The sequence below is a fragment of the Perca fluviatilis genome, chromosome 23 (assembly GCF_010015445.1).
Source record: "Perca fluviatilis chromosome 23, GENO_Pfluv_1.0, whole genome shotgun sequence".
NCBI lineage: Eukaryota > Metazoa > Chordata > Actinopteri > Perciformes > Percidae > Perca > Perca fluviatilis.
The window spans coordinates 8,746,784-8,767,528 of record NC_053134.1 but is presented as its reverse complement, the minus strand read 5'-3'; the positions used below and the strand labels follow the sequence as shown (position 1 = coordinate 8,767,528).

The following is a 20,745-nucleotide window of genomic DNA, read 5'->3' as shown; positions in this document are numbered from 1 at the left end:
CACACACACACACACAATGACTGGAAACCTCCTGCTTGGCCAATATTTGTGATTTGATATACTGTAACTAATGAAAAGAAAATGGAAGTATATTTCTATTGGATTCCCAGTCTGTCCAAGCAGATTGAGTGGGTCGCTCGCTGCAGGATCTGTGTCAGAAATGTGTGACCTGAGCGTGACTCATGCACAGCAATCAACACTCGGCTCTCTGGTTGTCGTGTTTGCTTGGATGCCATCTGTATCTTTACACCTCGGAGTCCTACGTTTTCCAAAACCTCTGACATAGTAGAGTGAAAAAGTGACTTTGCTTGCTGAAACCTTCCGAACACGTGTAGTGATTACGCATGCTGTTCCTTCCTTCGCTGTGTAAATATTAGTCATTGGGTGATGAGAGGGATGGTGATGGTGTAGGAGGTGGGGGCTGTCTAAGACATGATTGCATTCAAGCAGCTGACTCTGGCCCCTGTGGGATGATGCTTAAGTGTGTGTGTGTGTGTGTGTGTGTGTGTGTGTGTGTGTGTGTGTGTGTGTGTGTGTGTGTGTGTGTGTGTGTGTGTGTGTGTGTGTGTGTGTGTGTGCTTGTCATATAGATGTGTGTAGCGTGACCCCGGGACGTGTAAGGCATGAGAAAGGAGGTCAGATGGCCCTTTTTCTGCAGCACGCTCCCTCTACCCGCCACCCCGGCTTCATTAGCAGCTGTCTGTCTGCTAAGGCCCCATACACCGCTGGATGGTTGCCTAGCAACTGGGACCCTGCTCGGCCAATCAGGGCCTGATGCAACAGGAGTTGTCTCCTTGACACATAAAAGAGAGCGAGAGACCGAGTTATCCTCCAATTCAATAGATTTTTGTGTCCGTGTCATTCACTTGAAGGGCAGCGCAGACGCGTGGCCCTCCCGCGGACCGATCGAGTCAGCCGAACAAAGTTATGTTAACGGGGGACCGTTTTGGGGGGATTTTTCAGAGTCACCAGCTTTGCTGCAACCCTTATGAACAACTCTAAAAGAAACAGCCCCACTATGTCCTGAAAGGCGGGGAGAAAAAGCTGCGAATCGCACTCCTGCTTCTCACCAGATGGATGTGAGACACGCACGTAAGCAGCCCTGCTCTTAATCAGGGATGTGACGCACGGCAGCAAAGCCAGAGGGCAAAACATCCCTGCAGTATTCATCTGTGACTTATGGTCATAAATAAGCGCCTCGGGCCATTTGCTCCAGATAATGCACCTGTAGATAAGACTGTAAGGACGACCATTAGAGAAACTGTCCCTGCGCTCGGTGAATCATTTCGAACCACGGCCACCAACTAAAGGCCCAGGTGGAGGAGCCAATGTAATGCATCGTCGTTGTGAGGACCAGTATCATGATACATTCCTCTCTCCTTGTTACCCTTTTTATTTTTTTATTTTTGTTTTTATAAAAGCTTTTGTTAACCTCTCAGTTCATTGATCCAGCACATTCTCTTCTGTCGTGTTGTTGCTCTCTCTGTCATGAGAACAGGGGATCTTTTTCAGACCCATGATCTTCATTTCTTTTTATCTGCACTGATGTTGCTGAGAGACTGTCCAGTTTTTTTTTTTTTTTACTGGGTCTACCTGCATGTCTGAAATGCCTGTGATAAATCATTGCAACTGCTTTTTTTCATTTTATATTGTGGAATGGTTAGGCAAGTAAATAGTTTAAGTTGAGGGTATTTTTTTGAATAAATATTTGTGCGTTCAAGCATTTAACCAGCAACATGCCAGTTTGAGATTGCTTTTAAACATATAAACTGTATCGATAGATATAGATGTGGTGTAATAATCTGCTTGATGAACAGATTGCAAATACAAAACATTTTCATCATACTAAAAATAAAAGGGAAAGACGATATTAAAACGTGATCGCTAACATAATTAATTGGGAGACCGTTTGGGACAACATTTCCCACTGTTCCAAGAACCCAAATCACCAGGAGATCCACTTCAACATACGTCGTAGGACATTTTGGACTCCTCAGAAGATACGTCTCTAAAGTCATTCCTACTCCCTATTGCACGTTCTTCCAACCTGAACAAACTGGAACTTTCCTGCACATGGTCTGGGAGTGTGAACAGGTGCAGGAGTTCTGGAATAAAACATCAATAATATCTGATGTGATAGGATGTTGACTTCCTACTGACCCGATTGTTTTGTTACTTAATGACGATTCTAAATTACACCCGATTGGGAGACAGAGGAAAGTTTGGTTAGCTGGATCAACCGCAACCAAGAAAACGATAGCTCAGCGCTGGCTCCCTCTCCACTCCCTTTGTATAGAAACAGTGGTTGGCGTATTTTCTAGACATAGTTATTAAAAACGCAGCGGCACAAATATCAGTCCTAATGACCTCAGCATCACAGGATTTAGAGGAGTGACTAGGCAAGGTGTGATTTCTGTTTTCTTGTATTTTGGTTTGTTTTGTTTTTCTCGACCGCAGAGGGTGGGAGAGGGTTTTTGGTTCCTGTTCGATTGTATTTGTTTTGTTCTGTATGTTGTTCAAAAATATAAAAAATAATAAAAAATGTATCATAAAAAAAAAACCTGTGATCTGACAGTCTTGGTCAGAACAGTATACGGTCTATACTGAAAGTCTTTTTTTTTTTTTTTATCTATTTGAGATACATTTGTACAACTCTCTTTCTACATTTTCTATTTGTTTAGTGCTTCCAAAGTCCAGTTTTATAGTATATTCTTTATGACCTTTTTAAAATTCCATTCAAAAGATTATTTAAAGCCACATTGAAGCCCTCTGCTTTTCTGATATACAACCACTCCCCGCGTGGTTCACAGCAGCTTCTTTGTAGCATTTGTAGATGTGAACAGTAACTTCATCGCATCAACAGGATGTGTCGACGTCGAAAGCCAAGCAGCATTAATAATAGATAAGAGTATGAGCAGAAATGCGGTGGCATATAAGACTGTAATTGCTCCCGGCGAACACTACATCACGCCAGGGGTTGCTGTCGTCTCAAAGCTCCACTGATCTCGGCTGCAGTTCACGGCAGAGTTATCTCCCCTAACAGCCAGCGCTCCCTCCATCTCCCACTACCTGCCACCCTGCAACAAAAAGTCAATTGGATTTCAAATTGCAGAGGAGCACACTCGATTAATACTTAAAGGCTACAGCAGGGCATGCTTGTCTTTCTGTCCGTAGGAGGTATGATGAGAGTGACATACAGTACGCCGACCTCTGACACTTGGCCTCAGTGAGGTCTGAGCTGAATAAAGACGGAGACATAAAGTAGAAGTCAAAAATAAAATAAAATCTAGGATGAAGGGTTGCTAATGTGGCCAGATAGTGTACAGTGGAGCTTTGGACAGTCTTGGCAGCTAGGTGTTCACAAAGAAAGTGTATTAATTCTCTGTTTTTAAATTTTTTTTGTAAGTGCTTTTTGTACAGTATGCCCTTTTGGTAGCCCTAAAAGCCAGTGAATGATTGTTGAAAATCTTTTACCAGGTGTCTGGGTGACTCTGTTTAAACTGGGTTTCAAGAATTTAATTACGCAGACAACTTTTTTTTTTCTTTTTTTTTAATTTTTTTTAGGGGATTTTTGTTTTTACAATATGGGGGGGAAAAAAAGAATCCCTCCAATTTCTGTATTTAGATTCTGTAGAAGTTTGCCATCATTTCATAGACTGGGTAAACCCAGCCTGATCTGCCGGCGATTTGATTTCGCCCTGCAGCTCAGTCTGGAAACCTGTACCTTCATCTATCCCGCTTCCGTTACAATTTTGCGGGGACCAATCACAAACTGGCTTATCCACCTGGCGCCCTATTTGCGGGTTTAACACGATGACGATAGAGAAGCGACCAAGCAGCTTCTTGTTTACATTCAACATAGCGGCCACCGATGCGCAGCAACCATGGATGTTGCAGCAACCCGTTGAAGGCCACTGTCGCTGCTGCGTCACCCGGATCGTTGGTCTGATTGGTTGAAGGACTATCCAATTGCGTACAGAGTTGGTTGGAGTGGAAATGCTGGATAGAAGAAGTGAAAACACATCCACCACCTTCTTTTTCATGGCTAAAGAGAATAGTGTCGATACCTTGCATTAGAGTTCAGAAGGGCGAGCCTACAGGGTGGTGACACTTTCCTCGGTTACTGCTAGTTAGCGCTAATTAGCAGATGATGCTAAACTAAGATGGTGAATATGGTTAAAATTGACACTTGCTAATCCAGCAAGCACATTAGCTACACCGTGAGCATATTAGCACGCTGACATTTAGCTCAAAAGCTGTGCAACATATTTATGGAGCTTTAATAAGGTCATTGATGAATAGTAGTGAGTCATCCATTGCTTCACCTGAGAAGGTACTGTAGTTTCTGACTTTACACACGCCACACTCCTACCACACTCATACTCACTGTGCTTTGGAACAAAAACCCAACTCTTTCCTCTCTCAACACACACACAGGCTAAGTGACATTTTCCATCTGAATAGGCTTTTGAATGGGGACAAAGATCTTTCAGTGTTGAAGGTAGAGGTAGATCTTCTAAATGTGTGCACTCTTATCAACAGGCCTCGACTAACGCTGCCGTTTCCTGACACTCTAGTTAACTCAGGCTGCCAGTTCTCTCTCTGCATTTGTTTCTTTCACTCCCTCTCCTTTTTTTTTTTTTTTTTTTTTTTTTTTTTTAAATCTGAAGTTCTTTCTGAACAGTTTAGCTTTAGTTACATTCTTCCATTCTTTCTCTGATTAGAATCACATACCTTATTATTTCATCTACTCAGATACTTGAATACCCATTTTTGTCCATGCAAAAACAAACTTACACTCACAGCCACACACAGGGAATACAAGCATCACTTATACAGCATGGATGAGACTTCACCTGCTTAGTCAGCAAACCATTCATCCTTATGTACTCTCCAACGAGAACCCCTCTATATTCAAAAAGCCTAACCTCCCTATGAGAGACCTTTTCCTATATTGTTCCCAGCACAAAGAGTGTTTGTCATAAAAAAACTAAAAGGCCACTCGTGAGGGTAGTAAATGTTACTGGCCATAGCTTTGCTCTTTCCCATTTAGATAAACGGCGAATGCTAATGAGATGAAACGTATAACCTAAGTCAGAAAACAGGAGCATATGGTCGTAGTGTAATAATTGTTATGAGTTGTTATACAGCAGAGAGCACAGGTCGAGTCGTAAAAAGATAGTTTTGATTTTTTTAAATGGGTCTCTATGAGGTACTTATTCATAGTCAGTGTATTAGCTACAGGAGATCCCCAGCGTGGAGAAGCAGGCAGGAGTACCGACATGGAAGCTAAGCAATGTTCTGCTGTGGGCGGGGGCAGCAGCAAAACATATTTTACCACCTAAAAGACAAAAAAATCTGTATCAGTTTACGGCTTCATTCAGACTAAATCAGTCGGTACGGATTAATTACCGCACTTGAAGGCAGCTTCATTTCACTGAAAAAGAGACGGAGGAAAACAGTCTGCTGTTAGAGAAACCCCTGGGCGGTTGAGTGCTTGTGTTTCATACCTCATACAACCCCACTTGCAGACTGATCTCATGAAGTGGCGTATGAATGACACGCCAATTCGTATGCCATTATTGGCGTGTTATCAAGACGCATACTTGTTTTTTAGCGTGTTTATCAACGCCGTTTGATTTGACGCCGTATCGAGTAGTATGAAAGCGTGAAAAAATCTGCGTAGGGAGGTTGGTCGGGATGGAGGATGGGTAAAACGCAGGACTCTCACTCAGGAGAGCGGGGTGACTTTGTGTCCCGCGTGTGAGGTTTCCTTTCCACGTTTATTTTCCTAAACCCAACCCGCGTGTGACGTTTCCTAATCCCAACCCCGTTCTTCTTTTCCTAATCCCAACCCCGTTCTTCTTTTCCCAAACCCAACCCGCGTGTGACGTTCCTAAACCCAGGGCCGTACTGGGACTGAAATTCAGCCCGGGACTTTAAGATGGAGAGGCCTTTTATGCGAGTGCCCTTGGTGCACGAGCAGAAGGATTTTTTGCAGTTATTTTAATTCTAATAGTGTTTTTATGGTATAAAGAGAATCAGATTACGCTGAAGACCTTCAAGAAACTTCAGGATGACACCTGCCTCCTCAGGTTGTATAAGCAAGTCACCACTGCACTGAACACAACCAGGTCAGCAAAACCTAATCTCCAACACATAAGTCACAGTATACTGCTAACTACCAGCATGTCATGTGCACAGTCAGTTGGAGTGATCAAATAGTTACAAATACTCACACTCATATACTCAAAAACTACAATGCAGTCCCATAAAGTGTGTGTGTGTGTGTGTGTGTGTGTGTGTGTGTGTGTGTGTGTGTGTGTGTGTGTCCTTACTTTCTCAGCTTGGCTCCCTGGCTCAGCTTCCCCTGTGATGGACCCTGCCTCTGCTTACTGATTGTGCAGCTACATATGCATGAGAAGAACATCGGTTATAAATATGACTAAGAATAAACCATTTTCTAGTTCAATCTGTGCTTCAGTCAAGTTATTATCTAGTATGTGGAACTATTGGTATTTTATCCTATATGTAAATATCTGATTGATTGATATGCCTAATATGATTGCCTACCCAGCCCTGCACACTGCCCCTCTACCTGTCTGTTTCCTGCTCTTCCTCTCTCCTCCTCCTCCTCCTCTCTCCTGCTGCTCCTCCTCCTCCTCCTTTCTCTTTCTCCTCGTGCTCCTCCTCCTCCTCTCTCCTGCTACCTACCTCACATCACCAAATCCAAACCTGGCTGAAAGTAAACTCTTTTTTCGGCGCCTTTAGTTTGAGCCAATCGGATGTCAGGAAAAAACGAGGATCAGTCCAAGTTAGGAGGGGCCGCTCGTATCCCCCTCAAGACTGAAAGTATTGGTTTGGCCCGGTCTGAAACGCGCACACACACACACACACACACACACACACACACACACACACACACACACACACACACACACAGCGCTCCGCTGCAGCTGAACGGCCGGCTAGGCCGGTCGCGTATGACAGAAAAAAAAAAAAAAACTTATTGACCACCGGCCGGTTCGGCCTGAAATGGACCGGCCGTTCGGGATTGTTCCCGGTTTTCCCGATGGCCAATCCGCCCCTGCCTAAACCCAACCGTAGCCTCATGATAACATGTAGCCTCGCAATAACATGCCACGTGGCTTTTGAAAGTACCACATGGCGTGTATAGTTACGCTGTGACGTTGCAGACGGCCGTCCGTTGTATAGAGCATAGACATCCACGTGGATAGCTCAAAATGCGTACAGATAACACGCCACTTGACTTTAGGAAAGTGCCGTGTACGTTTACACATGTCATGATATCACATTACCACTTGAAAGAACCCGAACTATCCCTTTTTAATGCGGCATGAATCATTGGCAGCTGTAAGGTGCCATGTGTGTGGGAGATAAAATCTTGAGCGAAGATGCTCTGTAATCAGTCACCTTGTGAGTCTTTGGTAAATCAGTACATCTTTATTCTAGGCGGACATCTTCATATGTTTTAAACATAAAGACATTCAGGGATGTATTCTGAAAACAGAAGCAGATACGATATTTGCATTTCAAATCATACGCTAGTTAAAGCTGATTACTTTTATAATTTGTGAGGAATATTATGCAATTTTTCCAATGCCGAAATCGGCACATGTCCCCTAATAACTCATTTGCCTGAATAACTGCTCATATTCTGACATGAGGTTATTAATCGATACGTCGATTGACAGGACATTTATCGTGCAAAACTGTTTAACATTCTCTGGTTGCGACTTCTGAAATGTGAGGATAAGCTGCTTTCTCCATTTATATCATTGTTAATTGAATATCTGTGGGTTTTTGGCTGTTGATTGGACAACAAAAAGCAGTTTTAGCACCATATTGATGACTTGTTTGGTTGGTTTAAGGATAAAGCGAGAAGCACTTTCAACAGTTAAGCAGTTCTACCCATTTAGATCTTCACCACACTCTCCCAAAGCTTTAAAAAAAGAAGAGCATTACCCCTGTTTAACGGGTTTCATGCTTAGAGGCCGAGGAGATGTGTGTTAAGGTGCACTAACGTTGCTTTCTCAGGGGGTGGGCCCGGCAGATAAAGGATTTACAGGAGTCCAGATACCTGTAATCCCTCTGTTCTGTCTCTCTAATGCATCTCACACCGCGGCCCGAGCTCATCTCTTTTTATCAGTGTATCAAGCAGCAAAGGGTTGGCAGCCTGCTTCACTTATAATGCCAGCCAGGCCTTAAAAACAGAGGTTCAAGAAAGTCCTAAAGATAGCAGACATCTGGCAGCTCTGTCTTTGCACAGGCTGTGGCTGAAATATATCTGTGTGTTTTTTTGGGGGGGGATTTTTTTGGGTAGGAAGCTTTCTCTACAGGATAGAGGGAATGGAGGCTGAGATGATGGACTTTCAAATGTGGACGCCTGCCAAAAGCATGCTAACAGATGTGGAAAAATGTCAACCTTGAAAATGCATACTTTCTTTGATCTTCTGTGAAACATCCTGGAGAGGCAGTGGCATCCTGCCAGACAACACTCCATCATCTCTCCCTCGAGGTTCAGGAGAGCATTTTCTCAGCTGTCTCGTCATATGGATGGCTGTTTACATTAACATTTATTCACTAATATTAACCGGTGCGCAAAGTCCCTCCATCATCGTGTGTGTGTGTGTGTGTGTGTGTGTGTGTGTGTCTTTTTAATTGGCCGTGAGGACCTGAACCTCTTAGCCTTTGAGATCATTGAGATTTTCATGTGAGATTTGCATGCACTAACCCTGTGCATGACGAGAGGGGGGAGGGTGACTCGCTTAATGACATTCAAACATTTAGTGTGTGGAGCTATGAGGAGGAGGATTAGATTTGAGCAGCGTCACAGGTCTCTTTTCTTTTTATAGGTCTCTGTTTTTTATAGCTTCCTCTTGATTCCTTTATCACTTTGATCATTTCCTTTTAACAGGCACCTGTTTTAGAAGAAATTCCAGTGATAGCGCTGTCAGGAGATCATCATCGTACAAATCCCACGTTTAATCTTTGCCTGTGCAACTGTCTCTGATACAAACCAGTCAATATGAGTGAGTTTTTAGCCTCAAGGCGTTGAGATATGAGTGGGTTTTCATCACCTGGCAGCATTATAACCATTCATATGCAGAGGCTTATACTGACTTCTCGGGGGAAATTAATATGGAGCATCCGGAGCGATACGACACTGTAGGTCAATATAGCGGGTGGGATGGTATAGGAGCAGTCAGCTGCATTATAAACAGGCATTTGGAATGAGGTTATCGTCATAGGGATAGTCATGAGGAAAAAAGGCGTTTATCCATGAATCTTTCCATAAAATGACACCAACCCTCTGTTTTGAACACGAGAATTCATCACCATTCACTGTTAAATCCTGGAAAATGAGAAATGTCCCGCTGCCTTTGGCATCAAGTTCTGGGTGTGTCAGTGCCAAACCAGTGTCTTCACGCAGGCGTTATGACACACAAGAGGAGCATTTTCTCACTTGAGAGGAGAGCAAGCCCTCCCCTTTTACCACTTAGTGCCGCGTTTGTTTTGGTAATTTATCAGAGGAAGAGGAAGGAAGCTGGGTCTGCAACACCGAAAAGAGGCATCTGAAAGATTTTTCTCAGGTGGGATTCAGTCCTTACTAAAGAGAGGAATGCGACAGGAAACGCCACTAAACGTGCATGATGTGTGTTAATTGAATATTGTAGCCAATGACAATGCGGTAGTGAAGATGCATCCACCAGAATGGATGTTTTCCCAGAATCCAGGTATAGTAGATTCCTTTGAGTCCACAGAGCAAGGACATTATTAAACCGTGTAATGTAATGTTTTAAAATCGCATCTCAGAACAGCTGGTTGCAATACTCTGTAGTGAAACGTCAACATTTTCAACACACCCTCCCCAATAAGCTGCAGCGCAGCACAGCACATACACAAAGCATACAGGATTCAGCACCATGGACAGTGACATCAATCTCTGGTCAGTTTACCGGCAACAATCTGTCAGGAGGCCACATCACACTGCTGCAGCTGGGGGAGATGGAGGGCACTGGGGACAGAGGTGTTCAGTAGAGGGACAGAAAGAGATTATTTGTAATGTTGCTTTAATGAAAGGAAAAAAGGATAATGTAAATGAACTGAGATCGTATCATGATTGTTGCCGGACACTGAAGATGCTTAAGACTTAAATAAAGGATGCAGTTGTAGCAGGTTTTCATGTCAACTTTTAGGGCCGTAACTTATGATTATTTTTCATTATCGATTGCCCATCTGTAAGCATAAAGTGACGTCCTTTTAAATTGCTTGTTTTGTCCGATCAAAAGTCCCAAACTCAAGACGAAGAAGGTCAGAACGGATAAGTGAATCGGAGGCTGTGAGTGTAACGTGACTCCCTTTTACACCGGTCCCTGTCCAGTGGGTAGTTTGTGCTTTTTGTCCAACTTGTAGTTGATTTTAAGTTTTTATCTTTTTAACATGTTAAATGCGCCGACTTACTGTTGTGCATCTGAAACTCAATTACACTCACTTACCTCAAACTTCCTGGAGACACACAGGCTGCTCAAAAACTTTGTCTTATAAATCAAAAAAATACCAGGCTCAGTGCCACCCAGACACAACTTACTCAAGTTCTTTAATATTTGATGAGCAGGAAAGGGTGTTATTATTTCAGTGATCACACTCTTGCAGAGCCATAAGGTAATATTTCACTGTGGGTCGATAGCTTAATCGGACAGAATCACATTCATGTTTTGTAATTTTGCCAAAAGTGACGATTGGAGTAATTAAACTTGATTTAATGTTTAAAAAAAAAAAAGAAGAGACCTCAGTGTTTGTATTATGTTCAAACATAGAGAAATTCTGAGCTTTCAAACTGACTTGTATTTTTTAAATCACAAGAACAAACATCTAGGGAGGACCAGATTGAGTATGGACACATCAGTGTTTTATTATGAACCAACAGTCTATTTAGAAAGCAGAAAATAATGGAATGAGTCAGAGCCGCTGTCTAAATGTTCGTGTATAAAAAAAGATTGTATGAGCAATCATATTAACTGCAGAACAGTCTCCTCAGCATTTCTCACACCAAACTAAAATTTGGAAAATAAAACGGAAATAATAGCATTTCTTTCCTTGATTAGGATAAATATTGTGATCTTTGAGGGAAAGGGGCTATACAAGTGCTAGATGTCCACTGCAAGGTGACAGCTCAGTGTTGCTTGCACAGCCCTTTTTATAGTGAGCAATATTTATTTATGAAAATGAGTTTGAATATAATATTATTAATTATTATATATTATTATTTAAGATTATTTTTGGGGGCTTTTCCCTTCATTAGTAGTAGAGACGGTGGATAGACATGAAAGGAGGGAGAGAGATGGGGGATAACACGCAGCAAAGGGCAGCAGGTCTGAGTCGGGACTCAGCCAACATGGAGCAAACGCTCTTACTGGGTGAGCTAGAGGCCGCCCCGAATATATTACCTTTTTATTCACTCTTTGTACTGGGCAAATGCCTTTCTGGGCATGCTCCTATATGCATAGGAAGCCCTTAATAAGGTGGCTTCTAGGCAAGGCAAATTTATTTATAGAGCACTTTCTCATACACAGAGGTCATTCACAGGGCTTTACAGGCAGAAACAACAATATACAATTGAGATGCATGAGAAGACGGACACATTTTATAAAGGCATAACTCACCACTCTTGGAAAGAACTCTGGGCACCACCAACTGACCAGTACCTGCTGATCTGAGAGACCTGCCATGTTCATAGTGTGTGAAGAAGAAGAATGCTACCATAGTTCAATTCACTATATATCATGCGCATTAGTCGACAGCTATAACAGCCTGCACTCTTCAGGCTTTCCACAAGATTTTAGAACCTGGCTGCAGGTTTTTGATTTGGCCAGTCAAGCTCTTTCACACCAAAATGGGTGTCTTAATTGTCCATGGAGACAATGTCATGTTGTAACAGGAAATGAACTTCTTTTTAAAATATCAAGAGTAGAGTAGGCCTAAAGACAAGTCTGTGGACAGGGGTCCATACTTTGGCCACACAATGTTATTTATTATATTAAGAAAGATCTGCAATTAATTAAGCTGCTGTCACAATCTCTTGAACTAAATTTGAGTCGGTGAGCAAAGCAGATTCTGTTTTGAGGATCTTAACGTGGAAATGTTTAAGACTAGGACTAACATCAGAAGTGAGCAGAGACATCCAAAACGTCTGAAGGAATATGAGACAGAATGCAACTGTCTGCGACTCCGAACAACCCCAAACCCAACACTCGGAACCTGGTAGAGACCATCTGTGTGCCAGGAGAAGGTGAAGTGGAGGCGGCTTTACCGACCATGGGAAAATAAAAAAATAAAACATTTTCAACTGCATGTTAAAGCGTGACCTATTGGTCCGTGAGCAGGAATTTAATTTAACCTGTTCTACAAATGCCGTCAGGATTAGACATTTTATTTAGCAAATATTGGCTACTATGAGGTATGCTACTTCTTCTATATGTTATTAGTAAAATTATCAAACTTGAATAAATACTGGGAAATATCATCGTCTTATTATTATTATTATTATTATTATTATTATTATTATTATTATATTATAGGTCTCCACTCAGAGGAGGGAAAGAATTGCACAGCTGCAACTTTAAGACTCCACACGCCTCCCCTCCGCCAGCTCCGACAATGGTCTTTTCCAGCTCAGCTTATCACAGCAGAATTTGTAACATGCCGTAATTTCTTAACCGGTGTGTGAGTGTGTGTGTGTAAGTGTGTGTGTGTAGCCCCGTAAATCAAATGTCATTACCCAACGCGGCTAATTTGGCGATCATTCCTGCTCTTTTGCTTTTTGACAATGCCAGCGGCGGGGACCAGCCGCACCTTTACGATCGGATCCTCGCCGTCGCTGCTTGCTGGCACTGAAGAAGCCTGCTAGGGTTGCCCGCTTGATGCTATAGCTCGCAGAGACTGCAGTTGTCGTTGATCCGCTGCCAGAGTCTCCACTGGAAAGTAAAGGAATAAATAGTGAGTATGCATAGCTGTTGCCGCCGGTATTTGCTGTGACCTACATTGCCCTGTTCCTGCAGGCTCAAGGTGATCTTTTTTTTGCGGTGCCCTCTTCACATCCTCAACTCTGGTGTGATGGGTGATACTGGAGGTGCAGGAGGCTCCTGGTGTGGATGGATACATGGTGTATGTAACCTATACATTTCGTCCGTGTAGTTGACATTGTGGGGCTCTGCAGGGGAAAGAAAACCGGCCGGCTGTCACAGTGAAGAGACAGAAGAGGAGAGAGTTAAAGGGGGGCGGGATGCAGACTGAGAGGCTGGCATGATGTAATGCACTTGAGACAATAGCCAAGGATTCTCCCCAATTATCATTTCAAAGAATGAGGAGGAGCTGTGACAGCGGTGTAAAGACGCGATCAGCGCCGCAGTCAGGCCGCCTCAGCGTGTGTGGCAATACCAGTAAAAAGAGGAGCTGTCACACGGGGAACAGCTGCCCCTCCTATAAACAATATGAATATAAAGATGCAAGCAGGGAGAGAGCGTTAACAGCCCCTCTGTCATCCATCCGCATCTAACACTCACACTCTCTCTCTCTCTCTCTCTCTCTCTCCATGCTATGGATTAATGAATGAATTAATGAAAAAGGTACACACATGCAGGTGCTGCTGGCTTAATTTGATGCTAGAAGGTTAATTGCCACAGGCATAACTGTGATCCTTAGCTCGCAAATTTAATATTAACATTTGCAACCAAAACATACACAATATTTGCATTCGTGTGGGTTACATCTCACTGAAGTTCTGGCACAAAGTGAGACACCGATGCATTATGCAGAAGCAGGATGCTTAATTTAAGGTTTTGCATTAAAGAGTGACTTTCCAGTGATGCACCTCAACCATGCAAATACACTCCACTGCCTCATGTCTGGTGTGCATACAAAGCTTTTACCACATTGAGGTGTCATGCAGAGGGGTGGCTACCTGTGGCAGAAGCTTTTAGGTCTACAAAATGATTGTTTAAGGGCCCCTTCTATGGGCAAAGTATGACTATAGCCAAACCCTCCATAATGAGGAAGGTAAAATGCAGTTGAAATGTTGGCGGTGGTGGCAGGCGGCACGGCTCAAATGCGTTACAACGTGAGCTTTATTGCTTTTTATTGTTCACCTTGATCTGTGCTCTTATTCAATCTCTATCGATTGATGGTTTGCGTGACCTTGCTGCAGGGGATTGTGGGCAATGTTAAAGGCTGCCCTTTCATGCTTTCATGTGCATGCAGACTTATTTTCAGTTGAACACACATCCAATGAAATGCACATCAGAAGACACACACAGAAGACACACACAGAACCCCCACCCACCATCCCTCCCTCATTCCCTCCTTCCCTCTCACAGATGCTCACACAGGTAGAGGTAAAGCTCACTCAGACAAATGCACGCACACACACGACGCATAGCCTCTCCCTTTCCCGCCTCCCTAATGGCAGTGGGCTAGGTGTAACTCTATACCCGCGCCATCCTCTTCATCACATCTCTTGTCTCATTCAGTTTTTACTGCTCATTGTGTCAGTGTTCAGACGAGGATGTCAGTCACAGCACAATACATGAAAACAATATTTCGAGGTAGAATTTATTTGCCCAAGCTAGTCTTTATAAATTTGTTTCCGATTAATCACATGTTCTGCTTTAAATCTCATTATGCCGTTTGTGATTTGGCCTTATAGTAACTGATATTCAAGGAAACAATGCAACACTTGTTAGATTTTGGGTCCATGAGGGTCACTCTTTGGAAATGGGATTCTATAGATTACATGCGGATTCAATGCGGTGTGTTCGTAGACTGCTGCGGAATATAAAAATCTCACATGAAAAAAAAATATCGCCTCCCCCACACTGACAAGAAATATGGTCAAATCAAAAATTAAACACCTTTTCTTTGGAAATTGGAAGTGTTTTGTTCCTGTTGCTTCTATGAGTGATAGGTTTTGTGTGCTTATCGTCACCTGCTAAATGAAACGCATATCGAAAATCAGTACACCAAAAGCAGTGTTCACAGATTGCTGGAGATCATTTGATTAATGCAGCTTTAAAGCATGGCTTTTAATAAAGTTGGCGTTTTGGAGATGCAAGTATTTGAGTCAAGACAATCACTATGTGTAACTTTGAGTTTAAAATGCACTGCAGGTCGCTAAAATGCCTTGCACTCTATTGCAATGACTGAGGTTTGCACCTAAACCACATCAATTACCATCAATATAAGTTCTCATCATGCATGACTGTTGCATCACCCCAGAATGTCACAACACTGCAGGTCACAGTTCAGCTGGGTGCAGGCTTGCGCTGTTGGAGATGAGTTAATAGTTTGCTCCATCCACTCAGTGGACTCCCACCTGAGTGCTGTTGTAAGTTCCTGTGGCTGTGATTAAACTGAATAGAGTTGAATTGTTGATCTCTTGGCAGGCTGTCTCTTGGTTGTCAGAAGACTCTCCGCTGCAGGGAGCCATATGAATGGGATTTCTCAGCACTATGAGTGTACTATGCAATCTGGTCCGTTCCATTCACAAAAATGCTGTGTCACACTTTTCCCACCTGTCGGCCTGATATCGACGCCAAAGTGGGGAACAGCGGCATGCAACAGTTACGCCATTATCCTTTGTGCTCATCAATGCAGTCTGTAGATGCACTTTGCACTCAGCGGCATGCCAAGAAATCAAACACACAGACATTATTTAAAAGTGGAGTTTCCCAGTAGTCCGCTCCCCTGACGACCGCAAAGCGACATGTGTAATCAGCCTAGTGCTTCTGGTACTGATGTAAGTGAAGTGCATTATCATCAAAACAATTTGGTCATGTTGTGAGGAACTGAACCTAATAGGGTGTTACAAATGTTTGAAAAGTTGACATCGTATTTCATAAAAAGATTGGTTCCTTAATGGGCTTTTTGGGCCTAATTTGTTTTTTAAATCGTTTCTAAATGACCATCTCCTTGCTTAATGTGTTGAAGAGTTATGAATTCAATGCCTGATGATAACAAAGCTTTAAATACACTTTTAAAGAATGCTGGTTTTATTTTAGCGCCTCCAAAGTCAGCTCAACAGTTAGTACGGCTTATCTCCAAAGCCACAGAGTGTCGAGTTCAGTCCTCTGCTTGTTCTACACACGCTCGCTCCTACACGTCTTTTTATGCCTCACATAGCCATATATTGCTCAGGAACCTACTGCTACTCACACAATTGTTCCCATTAAAGGTGCTGTAGGTAGGATTGTAAAGGTCCAGGACTTAACCAAAGAATTTGAACATCGACAACTTCTCAGTCCCTCCCCCGCTTTCTGCTAAAGCCCAAACGGTCTCCTAAGCCCCTCCCCCCACAAGGGAGAATGAATGCGTGTGCAGGAGCAGTGATTGACACGCAGTTAGACACCCACCCTTAGCCCTGATTGGTGCATCTGAACAGAGCGGTGGATTTTTGCAAATCGCACTACAGGCTGTAGGTGGTGCCACAGGAGCCGGATCTTTTTTCTAAATTACTTCTTTCATGTAGTTCTACTCAAACATAGGGCCAGTTTCAGCAAATATGACAGAAAGTTAGTTTTATAAGTAGGGATGCACCGAATATTCGGCCACCGAATATTTTGGGCCGAAAATGGCACAGAAGGGCATTTTCGGTTTTCGGCCGAAATACTTTTATCACCGAAACAATACGGCCGAAATGTTGTGATGACGCAAACGGAAACCGCGACCTGCACGTGTGTCAGTACCCGATCCGTTCCACCTGCAAAGCGTCTCCTAAGCAAAGAGGTTGAGACGGACCACGGAGTGAAAACAATGAAAAGTGCTCTTAGAGTCTGTCAGCACACGTTTCACTGAGATCTATTCGGATCCTCTGCACTTCATCGCGACTGTACTTGATCTGCGTTATAAAGACCATTACTTGGATGCGGAAATAAAGCAGGGACGCGAGAAATGATCCAGGCCGCGATGGATGCGGAGAACCCGCGTGGAGACGGAGACGGAGCAGCGGCCAGCGCAGGAGGAGATCAGAGCGCAGAAAAAGACTTGTCTCGCTGCACCAGATGAGGGGCATGCACCCTCGTTGTCTGATATGTTCAGTGAAATCCTGCAAGAAAGTGCCTCAAATAATAACAATAGGTAAGCTATTCTGTTCTTAGGCTACTTTATACAATATGTGACTGGCTATCAGATTGTAGCCATATTTCTGCTAGATATTTTTTTAATTCAACTTTAATATTAATTTATACAATTGCAATGCCTTGATTTTAGTAATGTTAGTACACAGTCATAGCCATAAATGCAATGGTACTAATAATTGGCATAATTTCTTTCGGTGTTTCGGTTTTCGGTCTTGGTTTCCTCTTTTTCGGTTTCGGCCAAGAATTTTCATTTCGGTGCATCCCTATTTATAAGTCTTACCTTGGCCGGCCTCTAGCTCACCCAGTAAGAGCGTTCGCCCCATGTTGGCTGAGTCCTGCAGCGGTTCAAATCCGACCTGCTGCCCTTTGCACCGTGTCATCCCCCATCTCTCTCCCCCTTTCATGTCTATCCACTGTCACTGTCTAAATGAAGGGAAAAGCCCCTAAAAAATTATGTTTAAAAAAAATAAAAAAATTACCTACTGCACCTTTTTAATGAGATTAACTGAAGACATTCAGGAAATTAGCCACATGTTGCTGATTTGCTCCTCCCAAAATGGAGTGTTTTTACATTAAGTGGCAAAATGTACATCTGTCCCACATTGATAACTCACTGCCTGCTTCATATCAAATCAGAGGAACTCTTAAGCCAGAGGTCTGTTCATTTTTTCACCTGTTTGTCCACTTTGCTGTTTTTAAAGGTTCCACAGTATGCTCATTTTCAGGTTCATACTTATTATAACGAAATTCAGTTACATTTTATTTATAGTGTCAAGTCATTACAGACGTTCTCTCAGGACAATTTACAGATTGAGTAGGTCTAGACCACTCTCTATAATTTACAGAGACCCAACAATTACCCCAAAGAGCATGCATTTGGTGTGACAGCGGTGAGGAAAAACTTCCTTTGACAGACAAAAACCTCAAGCAGAACCTGGCCATCTGCAGCCATCTAAATTGTGGGGCTAAAGGGAATCGGACAGAGGGTGGGTATTTTGAGTTTTGAGGTGGGATTTGAATGCTGTTATGGTGTCAGTCAAATGTGTGGGGGCAGGCAGGGACTTCCAGAGCCTGGGAGCAGTGTAGCTTAAAGCCCTAGCACCCATGGTGTGAGGCGTAAGGTGGGGATGGTCAGAAGACCAGCTGAGAATGAGTGCAGGGAGCGGAGGGGGGGTGTACTCCCAGGGTTTTTCCTGCATAGAGGAACTTTTGGTGCCTCCCAAAGAGGTTTTAGCCTGCCTGAAAGGAAAATCACCAGCACCAAAATGACAAGAAGTGAAAATTAAAAAAAAGCAATTCAAATCCTCTCTAAATGTCTTTAAGAGCAATTTACCAAACAAATGTTGCCTTTACTGTACTCCGACCAATCATGCTAACTGCCGTGCGTAGTCCCCCCCCCCCCCAGGCCCATTCTGAGCCCAGAAAAAATGATGGTGGTAATGATGGTTATTAAAAAGGCAATTATTTAATTGGAGGTATGAGACGAGTCATGAGCTCTGGTCTCTTGCATGAAAGTTGCACACTCATCCACAAACGCACACCCGGTTTTTCTGCCTTGCTACATATAGGTCACACTACTTCCCGTGTTGGCACAGAGCCCTGGCATTGGACGTAAATTGTAAGTTGCCGCGTTGTCCATTATAGATGTAATTCCTAGCGATACAGGGCTGCCGCAGTTAATCACTGTGGCTTTTGGAGTGGGTCTCACAGGCCTACTGTCCTGGAATATACCCAAAAAGAACTAGCATGTAAGGTTTTGCTTTGATCTCATCAGTTTTGGATTTGATGTCGAGCATTGCTTCGGCCTCTCTGTAGGTTGTAAGTTTGCTCAGCAATTTCCTGCTGCCAGCTAGACTTCAGCCTGAAGCCAGGTGTCTGAGCTTGAAAGAGGCTGCTTGGTGGGAGAAAAAAGAGCTCTGGATTTGTTGCACTGATTGGAAAGAAACCCTCACTCTTACCCCCCTGAATAATTCATTGATTGGCATATGGCATGGAGAGAGAAGCCCAATGATCCCTGCCTGTCTGTGTGCATTTCTTATTGCATGTACGATGTGTTTTGAGTCTGTTGCTGTTTCTCCCTCCTGTGATTCCTGCATAATTTCAGACTCACATTTAACATCTTTAACCAGCCGCACTAAATCCAGTCTCTTAAACTTCATCTTGTTTATACAACATTCTTAGTCAATTGCTACAAATAAAAATTTCTCTCCGCAAGTATCATTCTGACAGAATCGTACATTCATTATTAGACATGCATTTATGCTAAGCCAATGTCTGACACGCTAGTGGAATTTGAGGGCAGATTTCCTGGTGTATATTATCATAATGTGCCATGATGTTGCATTGCGGAGGAAATGTGCATAGATTAGGCTCTATGAATATCTGTAGACCAAATAGCTATTGTAATGAGGGTCAAATTGGCTGTTCAGTTGTGAGATAGTAGTATTGTCACTGCTAGCGAGTGCAATCTCGACAACCTCTGCATCCCCGCTGGCAAATAGAACTCTCTGACCACACATTCTTCACACTGCCCACTGTGGGTGATTAGCGTTTATCTATCAAAGAAGATCGCACTACCTGTTGTCACTACTGCCTGCCTGCTTCAATAGAGGGACACTAATGACTTGCTGCTCAAAGATGCACTCCGCTGACAGTAAATGGCATATATTGAGCAGCAGAGGAGCAAAGTTTCCCCACAAAAGGAAGGAAATTTTAGGAAAAGCAGCAGGTTTATTTACTACATTTAGCTTCAAGGCTCTGCAGACAAGATGTCTCCGTCCTGGTTCTTAATCTCCATTTAAACTAAATAGACAGGCTTGGTGTATTTTGAATGACACAATTAAGCGGCTACATGTTTAATTGAGTGATATGGTTTGCTTTCGTTTCTCAGGAAGGCTGCTTAATACGTCTTAAGGACGCAGACAAAAACAGATCAATCAGTGCACTTTCCCTCCGTGTCTATTGATTTTTCATAGTCAGTAGAGATGATTTAAGGGGCAGTCACGGTGAGATCAAAGCATAAGGAACAGGACAAAAGGGGGATTGTATGTACCATGAAGCAGAAAAACATCCTCAATATACACTTTGCTTTTCGCACAGCTTAAAGGAGAAATAAAAAATGTGCCTGTGATTTCAGGGCCTATTTGTTGGTGAGTTGTGGAGAGGAAGTTGAGCGATGTGAGAGATCACAAGTAAAGGTCAGGTTTTGGAGTTGACCCCTCAGAATACGGAACCAGTAGCTACCATTTTGCATTTCGTAGCTGCCATTTTGCAGGACAGGCAGAGATTGAATTTCTACACTGACCGTGTCAATACAGTTTTGCAGATAAATTGTAGGAAATCACTAAAGTAGGCATATATACTAGTTAGCATGATGGGAATAGGGAACAGAATGTACTAAGAAAACCCATATACATTTTTCATAAGTCTAGAAGATAACCTGAGGGTGGATTTTTCTTTTACCCAATTGTCAGAAGCAACACAATCATTTACAATCGCCATCAATACTTTTTGCCGAAAGTCTGTTTTGATATCTGCTGCGAGCTGCCGTATTAGTATGGATTTTTATGCAACCAGCACCTTCCTCCCTGCA

The 20,745-nt window shown here is 43.0% G+C and overlaps 1 protein-coding gene across 11 annotated transcripts in view; it reads left to right on the top strand.

Moving 5' to 3' along the window:
* ppfia2 (PTPRF interacting protein alpha 2) overlaps positions 1–20,745 on the top strand; it is a 228,669-nt gene that overhangs the window by 26,382 nt on the left and 181,542 nt on the right. For 7 of the 11 annotated variants that reach the window (XR_005638142.1, XM_039791528.1, XM_039791527.1 and 4 more), the window contains exon 1: positions 12,699–13,020. The exons of 1 other annotated variant lie outside the window; for it this stretch is intronic. The gene's annotated coding sequence lies outside the window, so the exon portion shown is untranslated. Of the gene's footprint in view, positions 1–12,696; positions 13,021–20,745 lie in introns of those variants that run through there. 3 more of the 11 variants (XR_005638144.1, XR_005638143.1, XR_005638146.1) reach the window with 2 other exon arrangements.